General features: G+C 41.5%; 1 protein-coding gene across 3 annotated transcripts in view; it reads right to left on the reverse strand.

The window, feature by feature from the left end:
• The window catches only part of LOC118373912 (neuronal PAS domain-containing protein 2-like), an 80,796-nt gene extending 57,750 nt beyond the window's left edge, over positions 1–23,046 (reverse strand). For all 3 annotated transcript variants that reach the window (XM_035760207.2, XM_035760206.2, XM_035760205.2), the window contains exon 1: positions 22,880–23,046. The gene's annotated coding sequence lies outside the window, so the exon portion shown is untranslated. The remainder of the gene's footprint in view (positions 1–22,879) is intronic.
• Between the last annotated feature and the right edge of the window lie 541 nt (positions 23,047–23,587).

Here is a 23,587-nt window from a genome sequence, read left to right on the forward strand (position 1 = left end):
ACTTCAACAGTATTTAACATGATATCCTCTTTAATCTTTACAGGAATATGGTTCTGAATATAAACAGCAACACCTCCACCATTGGAATTTCTATATTTTCTGTAAATGTTATAACCTTGTATTGCTACCACTGTATCATCAAAGCTATTATCTAAGTGAGTTTCGGAGATAGTCAGAATATGATTGTCATCTGTTACTAGCAAATTATTGATTTCATGAAACTTGTTTCTTAAGCTACATATGTTAACCTGTTAAGTCGACTCTCTACTTTTTCGAACATTCTGTTAAAAATCGCGCAACATTTCAGCACCCTGCTACTCAGGCCAGGAATATAGTATATGCATATGATTAGTATGTGTGGATAGAAAACACTCAGACGTTTATAAAACTGGTTAAATCACGGCTGTGACTATAACAGAACGTGCGTTTCATCGAAAAGTGCAGGAAAATCTGATCACTGAAAATGGAAATAAATATCCTTGCGCTACTTCCAGGAATTGTTCAAAGTCAACCGAATTAAATGAGGCCGAGGTTGCAGTGCCTACAGCTTCCCCACGATGTCTAGAGTCTTGTCAATTGATTCGGCTTTGATTCTTGGTCAAACCGAATCAAGGGAACCGATTCCCTCCGGTCTCTGACCGGATGTTTTGGTCGAGCTCTCTCCAGACATTTTTTCGAGACGGACACCTATAGAATTTACATCGCCTCCTGATGAATTTTATCACTTATTAACGTGTACTAATACCTAAAGTTGCATTACAAAAGTATTTCGACGTGTTTTGTGAAAGTTTATCATCGACTTTTTGAATTTAAAAAAATGACGTTTACGTTATGAAACGCTATTTTTTTCCGTTTATCACACAGTCTTCATAGATCGATATCTAGGCTATATATGGACCGATTTAATCGAAAAAAAGACCCAATAGTGATTATGGGACATCTAGGAGTGCCAACAAAGAAGATGGTCAAAGGTAATGAATGTTTTATATTTTATTGTGCGGTTTGTGTAGCGCCGAATATGCTAATTATTTTGTTTACGTCCCCTGCGGGTCTTTTGGGGTGTTACATGCTATCAGATAATAGCTTCTCATGCTTTCGCCGAAAAGCATTTTAAAAATCTGACTTGTTGCCTGGATTCACAACGAGTGTAGCTTTAATTCAATACCCTGCATGTGTATTTTAATGAACGTTTGAGTTTTAACTAATACTATTAGCATTTAGCGTAGCGCATTTGCATTTCCAGAGCTCTAGATGGGACGCCTGCGTGTCAGGTAGGAGCAAGAAGTTAATGTGGGCTATTTTTGAGCACTTTTCTTCTGGTATGCTTATTTGTTTTCATTGCTTTACTGGGAAGCTTAGAAGAAGTAGATATGCTCATGTTATTTATATTAGTGCAGGGTGAGCTGCACACAGTCGACTTCCTAAGGCACACCGCCTCAGTGCTAACAGTATAAATCTGGTTCATAGGCACATGATTACTGCATACAATAGTTGTAGGGTCAGCAGAGGAATTCAGGGCAGTTAGATGGATATACATTAGGTAACTTACATTGTGTCTACCAATGCCCCTGGTGTAATGTACATTTTCTGAAGCATTATGACAACTCTGTGTCCCAATGGTAGGGATTAGATGAGCTGGACTTGGGTCATTGATAAGTCATTGTCTCAACGCAGCCTTATAATGCTGTGAAAGGATCCAGGAATCCAAATTATTTGGGTGGATTCCATCCTCCTTATAAAACGTGTTTTGTTTCCAAAAGATATTGAAATTGTCAACAAAAGTTACACCCATTGAGCTACAATAATCCCGTAGTAAATTGTGAAGAGAATGAAACCTGCTAAAGGGTTGAATGCCACGATTCAGAGAGGGCACAGGGCCAGATATGATGGTTCTTTTGTTAGCGTCCAGCAGAAAGTCAAACAGCTCTTTAAAATGCAGTTTCAACTGTTCAGCGCTGCCCTTCATGCCATTAAAACCCACATGGACTACGATAGAATCGATTTAAATGTCCTGACGTAGTACATTCGGGAGCAGCTTAGTAATGTAATTTACTCAAGGTCTGGAATAGGACATTGTTATTCATAAATAATCTATTGGTAGCAGCAAAGCCATACATTGAGTGTACGAAACATTAGGAACACCTGCTCTTTCATTGACAGACTGACCAGGTGAATCCAGGTGAAAGCTATGATCCCTTATTGATGTCACTTGTTAAATCCACTTCAAATCAGTGTAGATGAAGGGGAAGAGACAGGTTAAATAATGATTTTGAAGTCTTGAGACAACTGAGACATGGATTGTGTATGTGTGCCATTCAGAGTGTGAATTGTGTATGTGTGCCATTCAGAGTGTGAATTGTGTATGTGTGCCATTCAGAGTGTGAATTGTGTATGTGTGACATTCAGAGTGTGAATTGTGTATGGGTGCCATTCAGAGTGTGAATTGTGTATGGGTGCCATTCAGAGTGTGAATTGTGTATGTGTGCCATTCAGAGTGTGAATTGTGTATGTGTGCCATTCAAAGTGTGAATGGTCAAGACAAAAGATTTAAGTGCCTTTAAACGGGTTTTGGTAGTAGGTGCCAGGTGCGCCGGTTTGAGTGTGTCAAGAACTGTAACACTGGTGGGTTTTTCACACTCAACAGTTTTCCGTGTGTATCAAGAATGGTCTACCACCCAAAGCACATCCAGCCAACTTGACACAACTGTGGGAAGCATTTGAGTCAACATTGGCCAGCATCCCTGTGGAACGCTTTCGCCATCTTGTAGAGTTCTTACCCTGACGAATTGAGGCTGTTCTGATGGCAAAAAGGGTGCAACTCAACATTAGGAAGGTGTTCCTAATGTTTTTTACACTCTGTGTAGACCCCATACTCAACTGCTCAGAACTCGGTCGGGCTTCGACCTCTGGTCTCATATAAAACAGAAAACGTGGCAAAATTGTAGAATTGCAGAAAATGAGCTTTAAACGTTTTGTATGATCCCCTGATGCAGATAAAAGTGATTTTTAAAAAAGGTTAAATTAAGTGAGCTCTTTGAACTACTTTCTGAGAGTGGACCTACTGTTTTCTGTATATGAACTAACTGTTTTCATGCACCATCTAAGAAACGTTCTAACCACAAAGCTGGTGCCTTGATTTTTCACCAAGAAGTCACCATTTCTTTTACTATTCTGATTCAATCAATTGAGACATGTTCAGATTCAACAATTATTCAGAAAGCTCGGTTTCCCTGAATAATACATCCCCTGAACAAATCTTAATGTATTAATGAATGCCCGGTACATCAATTCATCAAATGGTTTCATTAAGAAATGTGCCTAAAGCAAATGTCTGTACAACTTTAATAAATGATCAGTTGATCTTGATTCTTAAACTACCAGGGGCAATTCATTTCAACAATTATATGGAAATGACTGTGTAAACTCCTATTAATAATACTCAATGTAGAAACATAGCACTATTATGAATGTAGTTTGGTAAAATAAATTGTATTAACTATATTTCAAATAGTCCACTATTACACTACATAGATTTCTGACATTCATTATCGTTTAACAAACTTCTCAAGCATACACCACAAAATAAGAAAGAAATTATCAGTCCTGTCATTGAACAGGCCTCTTATTGCATCCTGCTCAGGAGCAAAAGACATGATCTTTGATATTATGACAATTATCTAAAGTGGTGTGTGAGCCGATTCTAGGGCATTCTAGGGCATGACATGGTGGAAGGCACTTGCCATGCAGCTGGGCTCCCTGCCTGTGCCATTAAACCCCTATTTGTGCACACAAGCTCTGAGAGGAGGCTAGATGGCGCCCCTAACAGACATGTTCGCCTACCACTGCTTCCCGAGCCCAGTCAAAACTGTTCGCTGCTCTGGCCCCCAATGGTGGAACAAACTCCCTCACGACGCCAGGACAGCGGAGGAACCTACGATTTAGATGCAGGTTGTCATAAGGTGTATGCACCAATTTGTAAGTCGCTCTGGATAAGAGCGTCTGCAAATGTAAAATGTAAATGTTAGGAACCTACGTACGCTCACCACCCATGGTGCTCGCCTACGGGCTGTGAGGGACACCTCAGACCTCCAGGCTCTGACAGGCCCTACACCCAAACAAGGGCACTTAGTTTTTTAATGTATTATTTCTTACATTGTTACCGCAGGAAATCTTAAGTCTTATTATATACAACCGGGATGGACTATTGGATATAAGAGCAACGTCAACTTACCAACATTATGACCAGGAATACGACTTTCCCGAAGCGACCCAAAACAATGGCCATCTAAGAAACATTTTAACTACAAAGGGGCAGACGGAGCGGCCTCCTGGTCAACTCCGTAGATGTGCACATGCCCACCTCTCCTGAGTATACTACTCGCCAATGTCCAATTTGAGCAAGGGTTACCTAACAGAGAGACGTCAGAGATTGTAACATTCTCGTTTTCACAGAAAAATGGCACTCTCGGGAAATGTTGTCGGGAATCGGTTCTGCCACCTGGCTTCTCCATGCATCGTGCCGACAGAGATAAACACCTTTCTGGGAAGAGGAAGGGCGGGGGTGTATGCTTCATGATTAACGACTCATGGTGTAATCATAACAACATACAGGAACTCAAGTCCTTCTGCTCACCAGACCTATAATTCCTTACAATCAAATGCCGGCCATATTACATCCCAAGAGAATTATCATCAGTTATTATCACAGCTTTGTATATTCCGCTTCAAGCAGACACCAAGATGGCCCTCAAGGAATTTCATTGGACTCTATGTAAACTGGAAACTATATATCCTGAGGCTGCATTTATTGTAGCTGGGGATTTTAACAAAGCAAAATTGAGAACAAGGCTACCTAAATTCTATCAGCATATTGATTGAACTACGCGAGGGGATAAAACACTCGATCATTGCTACTCTAACTTCCGTGATGCATACAAAGCCTTCCCCCGCCCTCCCTTCAGCAAATCCGACCATGACGCCTTCTTGCTCCTACCGTCTTATAGGCAGAAACTCAAACAAAAACTGAACGCGTGAACCACAGCATTTAACCATGGAAAGAGGTCTGGGAATATGGCTGAACATAAACAGTGTAGTTATTCCCTCCGCAAGGCAATCAAACAAGCGAAATGCCGGTACAAGGACAAAGTGGAGTCGCAATTCAACGGTTCTGTTATGAGATGTATGTGGCAGGGTCTACAGGAAATCACGGACTACAAAAAGAAAACCAGTCATGTCATGGACACTGACGTCACGCTTCCAAACAAACTAAACACCTTCTTTGCCCGCTTTGAGGATAATACAGTGCCACTGTCGCAGCCCGCTAACAAGGACTGCACCCCCCCTCTCCTTCTCTATGGCTGACTTGAATAAAACATTTAAACGTGTTAACCCTTGCAAGGCTGCTGGCCCGATGGCATCCCTACCCCCCGTCCTCAGAGCAAGAGCAGACCAGCTGACTGGTGTGTTTACTGACATATTCAATTGCTCCCTATCCCAGTCTGCTGTCCCCACATGCTTCAAGATGGCCACCATTGTTCCTGTGCCCAAGAAGGCAAAGATAACTGAACTAAATGACTACCGCCCACTCACTTCAGTCATCATGAAGTGCTTTGAGAGACTAGTCAAGGATCATATCACCTCCACCTTACCGGCCACCCTAGACCCACTTCAGTTTGCATACCGCCCCAACAATCTCCATCACACTGCACACTGCCCTATCCCATCTGGACAAGAGGGATACCTATGTAAGAATGCTGTTCATTGACTACAGCATTCAACACCATAGCACCCTCCAAGCCCATCATCAAGCTGGAGGCCCTGGGTCTGAACCCCACCCTGTGCAATTAGGTCCTGGACTTTCTGATGGGCCCCCCCCAGGTGGTGAAGGTAGGAAACAACATCTCCACTTTGCTCACCCTCAACACTGGGGACCCACAAGGGTGCGTGCTCAGCCCCCTCCTGTACTCCCTGTTTACCCACGGCTGTGTGGCCATGCACACCTCCAACTCAATCATCAAGTTTGCAGACAACACAACAGTAGTGGGCTTGATTACCAACAACGACGAGACAGCCTATAGGGAAGAGATGAGGGCACTCGGAGTGTGGTGTCAGGAAAATAACCTCTCACTCAACATCAACAAAAGAAAGGAGATGATCGTGGTCTTCAGGAAACAGCAGAGGGAGCACCCCCCTATCCACATTGAAGGGACATCAGTGGAGAAGGTGGAAAGTTAAGTTCCTCGGCGTACACATCACAGACAAACTGAAATGGTCCACCCACACAGACAGTGTGGTGAAGAAGGCGCAATAGCGCCTCTTAAACCTCAAGAGGCTGACGAAATATGGCTTGTCACCCAAACCCCTGAAAAACTTTTACAGATGCACAATCGAGAGCATCCTGTCGTGCTGTATCACAGCCTGGTACGGCAACCGCACCACCCTCAACCGCACCGTCCTCAACCGCAAGGCTATCCAGATGGTAGTGAGGTCTACACAACGCATCACCGGAGGAAAACTACCTGCCCTCCATGACACAGACAGCACCCGATGTCACAGGAAGGCCAAAAAGATCATCAAGGACAACAATCAACAGCTTCGACCTCAAGGCCATCAGACTGCTAAACAGCAGTCACTAACTCAGAGAGGCTGCTGCCTACATTGAGACCCAATCACTGGCCACTTTAATAAATGGATCACTGATCACTTTAAACAATATCACTGTCAATAATGCCACTTTAATAATGATGTTTACATATCTTACATTACTCATATCATATGTATACACTGTATTTTATACCATCTATTGCACCTTGCTTATGCCGCTCGGCCATCTCTCATCATATATTTATATGTATATATTCTCATTCACCCCTTTAGATTTGTGTGTATTAGGTAGCTGTTGGGAAATTGTTAGATTACTTGTTAGATATTACTGCACTGTCAGGAACTAGAAGCACAAGCATTTTCCTACACTCTGCTAACCATGTGTATGTGACCAATAACATTTGATTTGAAATCTTTAATTGAATTCCTTGCTGCAGAAAGGCCTTGATTATGCTACAATACCTTGAAGAGACACCTTAGGCTGCCAAAGTATCATCATCATTGTCACCATCAGTATAATAAAACGAAATACATTTCAGATCTAAAGGTAAAGCTGATGAAGCTCTAAGTGGAGCATACTGGAATAGCTTTGAAAAGCAGAACAAACTATCCATGGAAAATATGATCCAATGTATCATTCCTGTCAATTGCTACCTAATTGTCTTCATTGTGTAACAGTTTACTGCACTTCCTGATTTGGCCTCGTTTTAGATTTAAAATCAAATCAAATACATTTTTATTGGTCACGTGCGGAATACAACAGGTGTAGACTTTACAGTGAAATGCTTACTTACAAGCCCATTCCCAACAGTACAGAGTTAAAAAGACAAATACTTGCTACGTAATACAGGAAGTAGTAACACAGTAAAAACAATAACGAAGCTATACACAAGTAGTACCCGTACTGAGTCAATGTTTTTTTTTATTTTTTTTATTTCACCTTTATTTAACCAGGTAGGCTAGTTGAGAACAAGTTCTCATTTGCAACTGCGACCTGACCAAGATAAAGCATAGCAGTGTGAACAGACAACACATGGAGTAAACAATGAACAAGTCAATTACACAGTAGAAAAAAAGGGGAGTCTATATACAATGTGTGCAAAAGGCATGAGGAGGTAGGCGAATAATTACAATATTGCAGATTAACACTGGAGTGATAAATGATCAGATGATCATGTACAGGTAGAGATATTGGTGTGCAAAAGAGCAGAAAAGTAAATAAATAAAAACTGTGGGGATGAGGTAGGTGAAAATGGGTGGGCTATTTACCAATAGATTATGTACAGCTGCAGCGATCGGTTAGCTGCTCAGATAGCTGATGTTTGAAGTTGGTGAGGGAGATAAAAGTCTCCAACTTCAGCGATTTTTGCAATTCGTTCCAGTCACAGGCAGCAGAGTACTGGAACGAAAGGCGGCCGAATGAGGTGTTGGCTTTAGGGATGATCAGTGAGATACACCTGCTGGAGCGCGTGCTACGGATGGGTGTTGCCATCGTGACCAGTGAACTGAGATAAGGCGGAGCTCTACCTAGCATGGCCTTGTAGATGACTTGGAGCCAGTGGGTCTGGCGACGAATATGTAGCGAGGGCCAGCCGACTAGAGCATACAAGTCGCAGTGGTGGGTAGTATAAGGTGCTTTAGTGACAAAACGGATGGCACTGTGATAAACTGCATCCAGTTTGCTGAGTAGAGTGTTGGAAGCAATTTTGTAGATGACATTGCCGAAGTCGAGGATCGGTAGGATAGTCAGTTTTACTAGGGTAAGCTTGGCAGCGTGAGTGAAGGAGGCTTTGTTGCGGAATAGAAAGTCTTGATTTGATTTTCGATTGGAGATGTTTGATATGGGTCTGGAAGGAGAGTTTGCAGTCTAGCCAGACACCTAGGTACTTATAGGTGTCCACATATTCAAGGTCGGAACCATCCAGTGTGGTGATGCTAGTCGGGCATGCGTGTGCAGGCAGCGATCGGTTGAAAAGCATGCATTTGGTTTTACTAGCGTTTAAGAGCAGTTGGAGGCCACGGAAGGAGCGTTGTATGGCATTGAAGCTCGTTTGGAGGTTAGATAGCACAGTGTCCAATGACGGGCCGAAAGTATATAGAATGGTGTCGTCTGCGTAGAGGTGGATCAGGGAATCGCCCGCAGCAAGAGCAACATCATTGATATATACAGAGAAAAGAGTCGGCCCGAGAATTGAACCCTGTGGCACCCCCATGGAGACTGCCAGAGGACAGGACAGCATGCCCTCCGATTTGACACACTGAACTCTGTCTGCAAAGTAATTGGTGAACCAGGCAAGGCAGTCATCCGAAAAACCGAGGCAGGGGTACGAGGTAGTCATTGAGGTCATTGAGATAATACAGTCTTTACATGTGGGTAGGGGTAAAAGTGACTTGTCAATCAGGATATATAATAAACAGAGTAGCAGCAGCAGCGTGTGTAAAGTGTGTGTGGTGTCAATATGCATGTGTGTGTGTGTTTTGTGTGTGTGAGCATATGTAGTGCATGTATGTGTGTGTGTCAGTGTAGTATGTGTGAGGATGTGGGTAGAGTCTAGTGAGTGTGCACAGAGCCAGTGTAAGAAAGTCAGTGCAAAACTATTAAGATAAATTAATAAATAATAAAGGTGGTCAATGTAAATTGTCTGAGTAGCAATTTGATTACCTGTTCTTATGGCTTGGGGGTAGAAGCTATTCTGTGAGGTAGCAGAGAGAACAGTCTATGAATTGGGTGGCTGGAGTTGCTGACAGTTTATAGGGCCTTCCTCTGACATCGCCACTTCCTCTGGTTCATTAAGAAATGCTAGTGGCCCTGACTGAATTCAAACGTGACATGGTTTCAGGGTTGTGGTTTGTGGTTTGTTGTTGGTGTCGTGTGTGTTCGCAGGTAGGGAGAGTTAGACAAATTATTTAGCCAGTTAGCTTCAGCCGGCTGGTGTGCAACCATGGCAAAGTTGGTTTGACTTTGGGTAGCCTCACTCTGGGTATAGTTAGGAACAGTCCATAAATTACACAATATAAATGGGACAATATTTTAATGTTGCACATCTTTTAGTTGTCTCATTAAATGCTTTCAGTATTTGTATATGAATTTCTAGTCATTGAGTTTTTAGTCATTGAAATTCAGAGCTATTGACCTTTTTAACATAGTGTCTTATGTACATTGTGTAATTTACTTATTGTCCCCAAATAGCCACATAGGGATATCGGATGTCAAACCAAATTATGCTCCAAATTGATGGTTACTTCAGTGCTGTCAGATGTAGGCAGGATTCAAATAAACCCAACCCACAGAAAACTGTTATGGTACCCTTCATTCCGTGACATACTTTATCACCAAAATTATCTTAGCTACAAATCCAACACTGTATAGTAAATTCTGATACTAGAATAAATGTTTCTTACATAGGACATTGTCAAAACAAGAAGTTGCTTTTAAGGAGCAGTCTCTCTTTAACACAGCTCCTTATACTAGGGCTGACCCCATTTACTCGACTGGTCAATTGTTTAGTCGATAGGCTGTTGGTTATTCGACAAAGATTTTTTGTTGTTGACACCTGTCAGACACCTGTCTGATATACACCTGTCTAAGTTGACTAATCCATTGCGGAAGCCACGGGGATGGCACACTAGTTTCACCAGTAGTACATTTACCATTAATTACCATCATTTCTCATCTACAATGTTTGTTTGGTTAAGGTCATTTCTATTAAAGCATTCAATATAGTATTATTAGTCTTACCGTCGTCAATCTTGAGGATTGGACACGTTGTTTGCAGAGTGCACAACCTAGGCTACACAATTTTGGGGGGTTTATTTAATTCCATGTGTGAGTAGTCAATTTATTTATTGTCTTTAGTTTGGAGCGCTTCTGTCAATCTTGAGTAAGGACACTCACCTGGCTACACATAGAAGTAGGCCTAGGCTACTTGGCCTGTGAGCAAATGTAAGCTTATAAATGTGCCCATTTGGGGATCTGATACTATTTATGATTGTCTTAACTCACCATCACTGTGGAGCTTCTCAATGTAATGTTTTCTTCGCCTCAAACAAAGTCAGTTTTTACATCCATTGAGAATGACAATAGCTCCACAATGTAGCCTATTTGAAAAATCTTTCCAGCTCTCTCCCTTTCGATAACCACAACATGAAAGGGGGAAAAAAATGTAATGCTCTGATTTGGTGGAAAAGTCATTAAAAAAGACCTACCTGATTACTTCTTATCCCTTGAGCAAATAGCCTACAGCTGTGTTTGTCTGTCTGGAAACTTGCTAGCACTAGCATCTTCAGGCTAGACCAAGATAATAGTTGATACATTGTTTCAAGTTCCTTACAGCAGACAGTCCATGCAGAGCCAATGTGATTTATAGGATATTTGTTTTTATCAGGATATTTAGCTGCGGGCGGACATATTTTTGGGGGGAGGGGGTGCTTTATGTAGGCTATTTTTACATATTGGCAATGGCAAGAAAATTACTTTTAGATTTGTAGCATTTTCATTTAGATAGAATTTTGATTAACCACATAAGATTGATTTAGAGATATGAAGACTATTATAAATGAGACTCTTCCATGAAAATTTGCAAATGAAAATTATAACTGGCACGCAGATCAGTAGAAATGGTACGATAACTTGGCACTCCAAATGGAAAAGGTTGCCACCCACTGGTGTAGCCTATTACCGGAAACTTCAGGAGTGTCAGGCGCTGCAGCGTGAGGATCGATTGGTCGAAAGAACAGACAACTCTCGGTTGACCAATCCTTTTTTTGTCAGAGACAGCCCTACCTTATACTCCCTCTAGTTTGCTCTGGGAAAGCTAATGCTTTTCAGCAACAAAAAAAACACTTAAGGTAACTGTCAGGACCCGGTTACGAACCCGGGTCTCCGGAGTGAGAAACAGTCACTTAACCAACTGAGCCACGAATAGTCGGCAGAACCCAGAAGATGAGGCAGACACAGCAGTACTTGAGACGGTGTATTTAATGAAGTAAAAAGTGAAGTCCTTCAGGAAAACATGAAACTCCACAACCTCAAAAGGAATTCCACAAGAACAAAGGTAATCCTCCAAGACAAAAAGGTAAATCCACAAGGTGGTAGGTATAGCATAAAAAGCCTCAAAAGATACTCAAAAATAAATAAATAAGAACAAAAAACAGAATTCCACAAGAGAGTCCACCGGGATCAACAAGAGTTCACAGAATACTAGGGCTGGGTGCTAACATACAAACACAGAGCAAAGAACTGAGGAAAACTAAGGGTTTAAATACAATCAGGGGAAACGAGGCACAGGTGCAAATAATAATGGGGATCAATGGAAAACAAAAGGTCAAAAGGCACAATGGGGGCATCTAGTGACCAAAAACCGGAACAACCCTGGCCAAATCCTGACAGAATCCCCCCCCTAGTCATACACATATCTCTCTCTCTCTTGACATGTATACACAGCGACTGTAATGGATCTCGTCCTCCTCTTCTGAGGAGTAGCGAGAAGGATCGGAGGACCAATGCGCAGCGTGGTAAGTGTCCATAATGTTTCATCAAAATGAACACTGAAATATAAAACAACAAACGTGAATAAATGACACAAACGAAACAGTCCCGTGTGGCACGAAAACTGACACGGAAAATAAACACCCACAACTCAAAAGTGAAACCAGGCTACCTAAGTATGATTCTCAATCAGGGACAACGATTGACAGCTGCCTCTGATTGAGAACCATACTCGGCCGAACACAGAAATCCCAAATTATAGAAAAACGAACATAGACAACCCAACCAACTCACACCCTGACCATACTAAAACAAAGATATAATAACAGAACTAAGGTCAGAACGTGACAGCGACGTGTATGAGAAAGAACACATTTGTGCGTGAAAATATGACAGACCCTCTGGCAAGGAAAAGCCGCCACAAATTAACTCCAAAATACAAGCAATGTTAAGAGTAGAGTGTTAAGGTGTAACAGCATCTTCTAAACATTGTAATAATATAATTTCATACCGCCTGTCAATGGTGGGTGTAGCTGGTGCATGGAAGTCAGGCGCAGGTGAGCAGAGATTAATGGACAAAGCACTTTACTTGGGCAATCATAGTACAGAACGCAACCGCATCACAACACAAATGCCCAAAGAACAAGTAAAGCAGCACAAAGTACAAAACCCAAGTACAAAGTACCGGCTGCCACAAAGCACGGGTACAAAACAAAACCTGGCGCAAACCAGCCGGAAGCGTACCAACCTTGACAATAAACAATACCCCACACAGACATGGAGGAAACAGAGGGCTAAATACACATGTAAATTAGTAGGAGATGTAAACCAGGTGTGCAGGAAGACAAGACAAAACAAATGGAAAATGAAAGGTGGATCAGCGATGGCTAGAAGACCGGTGACGTCGACCGCCGAACGCCGCATGAACAAGGACAGGAACCGACTTCAGCGGAAGTCGTGACACCGCCTCTATATCCGAAATCAAAATATTGCCTAAGATTCTACTACAGAATTTGCACAGCTTTAACATTTGAACCCACATGCGAGTAAAGGTTTGTAAAAATGACATTTACAATTTCCTTATTATTTAAAATGGGTTATTAACATGTGGAAATACTTTTATCTTGTTCATACTAGGGAGTTGTCATACCTATACTCTACTGTACAGTGATTTAGACATTTGCTCATTTGATAAACATTCAGGGAGAAGCGCCAAATGTGCATTTGTAGTATTCCATAACACAAACAAATGATTACGTCAGTAATAGACGCACAACCAACACCCTGAGCACAAGATCTGAATCACATCTAGGTCATTCACACAAGGGCTGGGGCTGCTCATATTTTGAAACCAAACGGTCTTCCTCTGAGAGCACCACTGTAGCCACACCAAATCCTTGACTGTGACCTTTTGCCTTGGGTGACTCAGATAAAGCCAGGATTATTACAACCAGCCATAAGAATAGACCCTCTACAAGGCATCCCTGTCTGGCACACGGTTGGGGATTAAAATAGACCCAGATTGAAGTATGTTCACCTCTCAGTTAACTAGACTCATTATGTGAGAGGTCTATTCTATGATACCGTGAACCAGCTGCACTGATCACCATCTGTCTGGGGATTCCAGGTCATCTAGGCCAGTGGTTCCCAACTGTGGGGCTTGGGATCGGGGGGGCAACTTGCAATATTCTTGAAAGTTGTAATAGTAGAATGCAAGGTGCAATTTCAAAATTGGGTAGTGAATTATCAGTTTTCCACTTGTCATGTCAGTGATTGCATACCTAAGAGAGCTATTTATAACTTGTCAGAAATGTCCAGATCAACTAGCCCATGTGAGCTAATGTTTTTTAGCCAGGTTTTTTAGCGCATAGATTTTGTAGTAATGTTTGAATGGTAGAAATGAACACTGCAGGGGAAAAACCCTTGGAAATGTTATCTTAGTAAATGTTTCACATGCAGTAAATACGCATGCCTTTGGGAATAAGTATGCGTGCCATTTCTGCTAACTAATATCAATGGATCCACTGAAGCTACATGACACACAACACATGCATATCATTTGAACAACTGGAAGAAAGGAACATAAAAGGAAAAAGCAATTTAGTGTCTTTAATCATGCCCCTAGTAGGTCTCTGCCTGTAGCTAGTAAGTACAAAGACAGTGTGCTGTGGCCCAGAGATGAGCGACATCAGCAGAGAGGCTAATGACGTCTGTACTGGCAGTTGTATAATCCGAGCTGAACATTTTGTCTGTCACAGTTAGAAGGTTAAAGAGGGTGACATGAATACCAGACATACTCTCAAGAGTCATGTGCAACATAGTTCCACTGGGCATATGAAGCCACCACCAAGTACACCAAGGAATACTACAGTACCACTACAGCACACAGGATCACCAGGATTCTGTGCCTAATGACATACTGAACCACAAGCTACCTGACATATTTAGGTTATCATGTCAGGCCTTTCTACCTCTAGATTTGCATATCTGTATTTCCAACATAGGTTGAATCTGTTAAATTAATATGGGTTATCTGATAACAGAAATGCCTATTTTTTGCTTATATGACAAGCACTAAGCTGTACTAGGCAGGTAGCCTAGCAGTTAAGAGTGTTGGGATAGTAACCGAAAGTTTGCTGGTTCGAGTCCCCAAGCCACCTAGGTGAATAATCTGTTGATGTGCCCTTGAGCAAGGTACATAACCGTAATTGTTGCTGTGAGTTGTTCTAAATGACTCAAATGTCAAATGTAATCCATAGCATGATCCAATTGTGCCGTGTCATGCCTGTCAGGCCTATTCAACTGGGGTTATTGGCAGAACTTGATCTCATCTTTGTTATACTTCATTTTCAAAAAAGGACTGATAGGAATGATAAATAAATCATGTAATTCCAGATGTGTTAACACTGACCTAATTATTTAACTGATCAATAGTTGTATCCTCAACCTATCCCAGCAGAGGACACCAAAATCACTAGAATATCATTTGTACGACTGGTTACGAGTCAGTCATAATCTAATCCTGTTGGCAGATGCATTACACTTGACTGTCACTTCATTACAGTAATTAAGTGTTAATTACTGCTCTTACATCCATTCCAATTATGTTCCAAAAGAAGGGCTTAGGGATCCACTTCAAAAAATGTATGAGATAAATATCCTCTTTGCAATAACAACGACTTCCCAGGAAACAAGTATTTGATCAGTGTATTATCAGTCACTGCCTGAGGACATAAGAGACAGGAAAATAACCATCAAATGCATGATGTTGGTGATGGGAGGCATTATTATGTTGATATTTAATGTGGCACAGTGCAGCTGACACTCATGTGACATGACATTTTTGGTGTCCCAAAAAAACATGGCACAAACACAAGGTGACACAACACAACGGAAGAAGGGGCCAGCAAATAGATGCTTGCTGTATAACAGACGTGCACTGCCAGGATGACTGCCTTTATTATTTTTTACATCAGTTACTAGAGATATAAGGTTTAAATGTAGCCCAAATCACTAACCATTGACTTCTACTGGCCTGTGAAACTAGGCTAACCCTGGCTCCATCTTATCTTCCAAACCTCCTTTTCCCATACAAACTGACAGACAGTTGAGGATAGATAACAGGCACCCCCAAATCAAACCATTGCATCTTTTGAGTTATATCCTTTTCTTTGGATTGGCTCTCAGACTGGGATTTCTCCCTGACCTGTCCATGACATAAAGAGTCAGGGCACAGTCTTTTTCTAACCTGTGTCTTTCTGATTGAATCAAGTCTGAATCCATTCTGAATCATTCTCTGAATGTGTTTCATAACCTTACACTTGGAGATCTGCTACTTCTCTGCAAAGCAGTACAGGTTTAATTGGATTCTGTCCTGAGTTGCTGCCGAGTAGAATACACTGCCTAATCAGAGCCACTGATGTAGGTCACAGTAAGATAGTTTAGATATCTGGCGCCTAGCTGCTGAACCTTAAGTAGAGACCTTGTGACCCAAAACGCAGAGGTCAGAGTCTGAGTCAGTGAATAGAATATTGGCATACAGAACGAGAGACAGAGAGCTTTATATTCACATGCAGTAGGCTACATCCTCACTGATTTCTCAGAATGCACCTTGACAGAGGAGTTCAACTGTGTTTCACAGTGCTAACAGGTCAATTCACAAAATGAACATTTTCTTTGATATAAAACTGCCTTTAAAAAGAAAAACTACAGCACACTCGTAAGCTTGTTGTTTCTCTTTAACAAAAACACCTAATAACACAATAATAGCAGTTGAACAAAAAAACCTTTGCGATACAGACACTCTCAGTTTCATTGAGAGTACATAAAGAAGCATTCTCAGGTAAATCATGGAAATAGAAAATGGTGCGGTGCGATCCTCACTGCTCACTGCTCAAGGCTAAACTCATCTCCAGACCCCTAAAAAATAAACCTGTAGTCATGTTTCATCTATATTGTGTGCAGTTGAAATGAATCAACATGAGTTGAACCTTCAAGGAAGCTTTGAGGAGAGCCGACTGTCTTTCTTAAAGGGACAGAGCACAAGCAAAGATGCCTTTCCTATTGCATGGACCTGCTCCATTTGTGGATGGCCAGTCACATAATGCAGCTCCAGCAATATTCTGACTAGTGTTCAGTCTAAGCTTGCAGGACATGGCCCAGTAACCTACTTTCCCTCCAGCAGGCTCTGTAACATCAGAGGCGTACATGTCATCAGTTACCTAACGTTCACAGAGCAGGGTAAATCCATTTGAATTCAATCACTATTTGACAGCATTCCTTTTAATTTGAACAAAACTTTCCATACATGTTTGCCCATGGAAGAAGTGGTCAGTAAGGGACTTTTTTTATCTGAATGCCAAAACATTCAGGAGATAAAGGTGCTCAGAGTTGACACATTTGAATACCCTACCATACCATGAGACATCCATGTCTTCATCACAGGAACAGATAAACGGTTCAGTTTGATATCATTTAAAAGCTTACCAATAGGGTTGTTAAACTATTTGTTAATTTCTTGAAAACATTTTTTTTTAGATAATTCACCATGTCAATGATAATTGACCATGTTTATTTTCTTTAAAATAAATTATCAAATAGCTTGACAACCCTGTTTGTAAGTTTCTAAATGACATCAACCATATATATTTTCCAGTGATGAAGACATGGTTGTCTCACGGTATGGTGGGGTATGCTAAATATATCTACTTTGAGGACCTTCATCTCTTGAATGTTTTGGCATTCAGGTCCAAAAAGTCACTTTCTGAGCACTCTACAATGGGCATGTTTGGCCCTGTCCGGGGGTGTCCTCGGATGGGGCCACAGTGTCTCCTGACCCCTCCTGTCTCAGCCTCCAGTATTTATGCTGCAGTAGTTTATGTGTCGGGGGGCTAGGGTCAGTTTGTTATATCTGGAGTACTTCTCCTGTCCTATTCGGTGTCCTGTGTGAATCTAAGTGTGCGTTCTCTAATTCTCTCCTTCTCTCTTTCTTTCTCTCTCTCGGAGGACCTGAGCCCTCGGACCATGCCCCAGGACTACCTGACATGATGACTCCTTGCTGTCCCCAGTCCACCTGGCCATGCTGCTGCTCCAATTTCAACTGGCCTGGGCCCTAGGACCATGTCCCAGGACTACCTGACATGATGACTCCTTGCTGTCCCCAGTCCACCTGGCCATGCTGCTGCTCCAGTTTCAACTGTTCTGCCTTATTATTATTCGACCATGCTGGTCATTTATGAACATTTGAACATCTTGGCCACGTTCTGTTATAATCTCCACCCGGCACAGCCAGAAGAGGACTGGCCACCCCACATATGCTCTCTCTAATTCTCTCTTTCTTTCTCTCTCTCGGAGGACCTGAGCCCTAGGACCGTGCCCCAGGACTACCTGACATGATGGCTCCTTGCTGTCCCCAGTCCACCTGACTGTGCTGCTGCTCCAGTTTCAACTGTTCTGCCTTATTATTATTCGACCATGCTGGTCATTTATGAACATTTGAACATCTTGGTCATGTTCTGTTATAATCTCTACCCGGCACAGCCAGAAGAGGACTGGCCACCCCACATAGCCCGGTTCCTCTCTAGGTTTCTTCCTAGGTTTTGGCCTTTCTAGGGAGTTTTTCCTAGCCACCGTGCTTTTACACCTGCATTGTTTGCTGTTTGGGGTTTTAGGCTGGGTTTCTGTACAGCACTTTGAGATATCAGCTGATGTACGAAGGGCTATATAAATACATTTGATTTGATTTGATTTTATTTGATGTATGTTTGGAATGTTTTGTTCAAATCAAATGGGGTGCTGTCAAAAATTGGCATTTTTTTCAGGCAAAGAGATGTGAAGACCCTCTACATCATAAGGAGGGGTCAGAGACCCCACTTCCTATCTGAACGCACTTCCAATAAAATAAAAGGATGTCAATGAGGTATGTGAAAGCAAAGTTTATAGCATCACCACAGAACTTGCTGCATCCACTTTAGCTATAAACTGAAGTGAAGGCTTGTTGTTTATTTTCAACCTTTATAACCAGGGCTTGAACTGACCCTCTATACTACTGCCATGACACAGCTTTGCTAGGAAGACCTCATAGTTGAGCCAAACAGTCAGAGTGAAAGGGCAGTGGTATCCATAAAAATAAAGGAATTGGATGGAAAGAGCATGAAATACAGAGAGATACAGATACAGGTAGATAGAAATGTGCAGATGAGTGAGGAAAAGGAGATGGGAGCCAGTTGAGGGCAGACAGCATATCTCTTGCGTTAAAAGTCTAGCTCAAGCAGATTGGTTCAGTAAAACACTCTTACATTACTTCAACTCACCTCAGTGCGGCTTCCACAAGCCTGACCACATGGAACCACCCACATCACAGACCGGATTAACATGAGTAAAACATAGGCTAACAATCAATGTTCCGTCAAAAAAATGTTTTGCCACTGTGCAAATGTCTGGTCTGCAGAGCACAAATGTGAACGTTGTGACAATTCTGTGCAACTTCTGGCACGTTTACTGTGAACACTGAGGCTCTATCTGCTTTAAGTTACAGTACAGTTATAACAGTGGCCAAGTAGGCTGCTGTGGCTATTTGATCATAATGTAGGCCTATCAGAGTGGTCTACCATCAAAAACAATGGAGAAAATGCACCCCATAACATTTTAACATTGAAATACAGTGCCTTGCAAAAGTATTCGGCCCCCTTGAACTTTGCGACCTTTTGCCACATTTCAGGCTTCAAACATAAAGATATAAACTGTATTTTTTTGTGAAGAATCAACAACAAGTGGGACACAATCATGAAGTGGAATGACATTTATTGGATATTTCAAACTTTTTTAACAATTCAAAAACTGAACAATTGGGCGTGCAAAATTATTCAGCCCCTTTACTTTCAGTGCAGCAAACTCTCTCCAGAAGTTCAGTGAGGATCTCTGAATGATCCAATGTTGACCTAAATGACTAATGATGATAAATATAATCCACCTGTGTGTAATCAAGTCTCCGTATAAATGCACCTGCACTGTGATAGTCTCAGAGGTCCGTTAAAAGCGCAGAGAGCATCATGAAGAACAAGGAACACACCAGGCAGGTCCGAGATACTGTTGTGAAGAAGTTTAAAGCCGGATTTGGATACAAAAAGATTTCCCAAGCTTTAAACATCCCAAGGAGCACTGTGCAAGCGATAATATTGAAATGGAAGGAGTATCAGACCACTGCAAATCTACCAAGATCTGGCCGTCCCTCTAAACTTTCAGCTCATACAAGGAGAAGACTGATCAGAGATCAGTTCTACAGCTGAGGTGGGAGACTCTGTCCATAGGACAACAATCAGTCGTATATTGCACAAATCTGGCCTTTATGGAAGAGTGGCAAGAAGAAAGCCATTTCTTAAAGATATCCATAAAAAGTGTTGTTTAAAGTTTGCCACAAGCCACCTGGGAGACACACCAAACATGTGGAAGAAGGTGCTCTGGTCAGATGAAACCAAAATTGAACTTTTTGGCAACAATGCAAAACTTTATGTTTGGCGTAAAAGCAACACACCATCCCCACTGTCAAACATGGTGGTGGCAGCATCATGGTTTGGGCCTGCTTTTCTTCAGCAGGGACAGGGAAGATGGTTAAAATTGATGGGAAGATGGATGGAGCCAAATACAGGACCATTCTGGAAGAAAACCTGATGGAGTCTGCAAAAGACCTGAGACTGGGATTTGTCTTCCAACAAGACAATGATCCAAAACATAGAGCAAAATCTACAATGGAATGGTTCAAAAATAAACATATCCAGGTGTTAGAATGGCCAAGTCAAAGTCCAGACCTGAATCCAATCGAGAATCTGTGGAAAGAACTGAAAACTGCTGTTCACAAATGCTCTCCATCCAACCTCACTGAGCTCGAGCTGTTTTGCAAGGAGGAATGGGAAAAAATGTCAGTCTCTCGATGTGCAAAACTGATAGAGACATACCCCAAGCGACTTACAGCTGTAATCGCAGCAAAAGGTGGCGCTACAAAGTATTAACTTAAGGGGGCTGAATAATTTTGCACGCCCAATTTTTCAGTTTTTGATTTGTTAAAAAAGTTTGAAGTATCCAATAAATGTCGTTCCACTTCATGATTGTGTCCCACAGTTTTATATCTTTATGTTTGAAGCCTGAAATGTGGCAAAAGGTCGCAAAGTTCAAGGGGGCCGAGTACTTTCGCAAGCCACTGTAGTTGTTTATCATTCAGCCTACAGTAGCAGCCAATGTGTGGTGTTAAATGTAGGCCTACATTCTGTGAAATTTTGGAAAGAATATGCAGGGTTTGACATTAACCTGTTTACCCACTTGTCCTTCAGACAAGAAGTTGACTGAAAATGTGTTGTTTGATGCAAGAAAACACTTTACAAAATAAGGTTAATTATTATTCCCATACCATTATTACAGAGAATCAGACAAATTATGCAAATTATAACTGGTTAATAGCTCACTTACTAGCAAAGAATATGAACAAATGTGCACACGTGGCTAAATGCAATGCACATCTACTCGTGACCACTCATGCTGTAAACACGGTCCAGTTCAAACTAAATGGCACAGATCCAGATATGGCAATAGTCTATTTGCATATAGAGATACTGAAGCTCTGATTGGTTTTGCCACACTGGTCTGTAGAGTACGGGCTGAGTTGTGCCTGTCACTGCAATAGAATCTTACTCCGGTGTGTTCTGCCTACTGTACAAGAAAATCTCTTGCATTGTTAGTTTTGCATACTAAGTCTTGCATAGTTTGTTTTGTTTCGGTATGTTGCAGTGAAAGTGGCTAATATTGGCAATTCCCCCAGTGGAGGGAAATGTTGATAGCGTTAACTAAAGGGGAAAACTAGAAAGTTCAAGTTCAATCTTCTGCTTCTCTGTGTGGCCTGATATTTATTCTGCGCGGCAGTCCTGTACCAGCGAGCAGCTTAGATGCAACATAATCAAGGGAAATGGAAACTTGAATATGTAATGACTTTAAAATAATGGTTCACATCATTGCAGTGTGTTGCAGTAATGAAACAATGACAACAAACCTTTTGCAATCAACAATTGAATGTGGTTTGACTGAAGGACTACTATCCATATCCAGACTGAATTAGGCCAATGTTTCAAATGGTTTGAATATTAATTTTTTGAAGGAAGGGCATGATGCATGTCTTTGATTGCCTCATAAGAAGACTCCCATATACTAGTCACAAAAATACATTTTACTAGTTTTATTTTACAAAAAATGACTGAAATGATCTGGAGAACATATTTTTGTCTGATGTACTGTTACCTCTGCTTTGTATTGTGTGACACTGTCTGTCCTATGTAGGCCTATGTGACTGTAACTGTACCTCCTGCTGAGTTGATTGTGTAGTCTAACCTGTACAAAATAACATCCTCAGGGGATAATAAAGTATTCTATCATATTCTGCTCTGCTCTATTGTAGCCTACTTTAATTTATCTTATAGAAAAATGTAGAACATAGTTTCCTAAGGTTGCCTTATCTGAACTATTTCAGATAGTCTGATATTCAAGAAATTGAGGAGAGGCCCAATTATCATCATCAATCATACCATGCAATCAAAGCCCTACATAAGGTCGAACAGCTTTCGTTGCTGCGCAGCAAGGGTTAGATAGTTTTCCTTTCAATAAATAAATCTGGGGCATGACGTCACTGCAATCGGCTCATGCTTCTTCTTGAGTCATGAGTTACATAAGAGCATATGTCTATTTTAGTGATTAACCTACATAACTTTGATTTGTGTTAGGCCTGCTTTGCTGACTGTGTGCTCACTGTCATCCTTTCAGAATAAAGGAACTTGATATAGGACCAAAACTATAATTCCCTAGACCATGGTCTGTCTCAGATAGCATAGGATAGCACATACTGTATTTCAAAGTAGGCTACAGGCTATTCAACAATCAACACATCTAAAACGTGCAGTCTTTTATCATTCCTAAATATTGGATGAAAAAAATATATAATATATACATCACTTGGTCTAGTAGCCTGTCATGTTAGGTAATCTTATAGTAATAACGAAATCACCTGGAAGTTCCTTTCGGACAAATGCACGAATATAAAACCATTATAGGCTCAAGAGAGAAACATAAAACAATAGGCAGGCCTAGGCTACTAAACATGTATACGCAACATACCGGTGGACTATTATTCACAGACATATCAGTGGAACTTCAACGTTCGATTATGCGTAGCCAGATGTCACTCACTCCACTAAATGTAGGTTACGCTTGAACTTGCTGTAAGTGACGAAAAGTCATGCATGAACTTACCTCATGTAAAGCAGTAACGAGGGGACGATTCCAATATGAAAGGCGCATCCGTGAAATACAAAACGGCTTTTACACTGCTCTTCCTACCATGCAATAGTGTTATGTAACTGGCACAATTTCTGTGGGCAAGACATCGAAGTGTTCTCTGTGCTGGTTTTCATTTTCCAACCCACACACCTCACAATTTACATCATCAGCCTTCGTCGCACCTTAAAAGGAGATAAAGGGTGTGACTAAATCAAGCGCGTTGTATCCGGATTCGCTACAGTTGGGGGGAGGCACCCAGCACCGCAAGTAATATTCAGTTTCAATGAGGGAGGAGCGACGTTCTCAAATCGAATATTAGCCTAATCATGTTGTCAATAAAGCAGCATGGTGCATCGTCCAGAAATATACATCTATTTTCCATCAAATATATTTTCAAATGTTCAAACTAGTTTTCATTTGGGAAGGCAGATAAAGCGTTTTTATCAAAAGCAATAACTTTAGCGTGTGAAAACACAGAATTGTACATTACACCACGTGCATAATCTAGCCTAGGCTACTTCACTTGTGAGCCGATATCGCTGTGAGTTTTGAGGGAGTTACCTGGCTGGTTCCAAAACGAATGCAATCACTTTTCACCCGAACAAACTCCTCCAACCGGGGTAACCCGGGCCAGATAATCGAATCCCCTCATTGCCATAGAAACGTAGCCCGCTAATGTCA

The sequence above is a fragment of the Oncorhynchus keta genome, chromosome 11 (assembly GCF_023373465.1).
Source record: "Oncorhynchus keta strain PuntledgeMale-10-30-2019 chromosome 11, Oket_V2, whole genome shotgun sequence".
In the NCBI taxonomy this organism is placed as follows: domain Eukaryota; kingdom Metazoa; phylum Chordata; class Actinopteri; order Salmoniformes; family Salmonidae; genus Oncorhynchus; species Oncorhynchus keta.